The sequence below is a fragment of the Sinocyclocheilus grahami genome, unplaced genomic scaffold (genome assembly GCF_001515645.1).
Source record: "Sinocyclocheilus grahami isolate Dianchi unplaced genomic scaffold, SAMN03320097.WGS_v1.1 scaffold92.1, whole genome shotgun sequence".
In the NCBI taxonomy this organism is placed as follows: Eukaryota; Metazoa; Chordata; class Actinopteri; order Cypriniformes; family Cyprinidae; genus Sinocyclocheilus; species Sinocyclocheilus grahami.
In genome coordinates, this window is record NW_015505271.1 from 816,903 (window position 1) to 817,758 (window position 856).

An 856-nucleotide genomic window follows, 5' to 3' on the forward strand; every position below is an offset into this window, starting at 1 on the left:
GCTTCGTCATGCCTAGAGCTGATCCGTGCTGGTTGCTGAGGAAATACATCAACTTCGCGCTGTGGATCGCCGGATCGGCTTTCACTGTGGACGAAGCGGAGTCCAGCTCGGGGTCATCACATATGGTTGCCGCAAGCCTGCCGGCTGCTCCTTCGTCGAATCCGCCGCCCGCCTCCGCTCACTCTAGGCCTCCGCTCACTCTAGCCCGCCATGTGTGACGCTGTGTTTCATTGTGAAAGCGAAACTACTTTGTTTGGCCTTCCAAAAGAGGACACGACTAAAAATCAGTGGTTAAGTTGTATTTACAACACTGTTCCAGAACAGTTCAACCCAAATATTCAGATGTGTGCAGCACATTTTATGGAGGACTGTTTCCTGATCCTGGTAGAGTAGACTACAATGCCGGCTGTTCTGACTCACAGACTTTAAGTAAGTTTTTTATATTTTAAGGATTTGAACCACATAAACACATTGCATTACACCAAATACACAAAATAAATGTTCTTTTTAGCAACGTCATATGACCCCTTTAAAATGAACTTAAAATATTTTTATATATGAAAAGCATTTTTTAAGAGGACTCACTGTGATTCACATTCAGGCTTTGTTTTTCAGGCAGCTGGTTATATGTGTTAGGGCTGTGCAATTAATCGCATGATCGCATGCGCATCTCGGCAGGGTTCCAATCGCCATCACCTGCTTTCAGATGGAGCAGCATTTACTTCACAGAGCCATAGTTCACTGATAACTACATAATCGAATGCGATTCATCTGCAATTATGAACGCGATATTGCCTAGCTTGTCAGTGAACTACGGTTCTGTGTAGTAAATGCCTCTCCATCTGAAAGCAGGTGA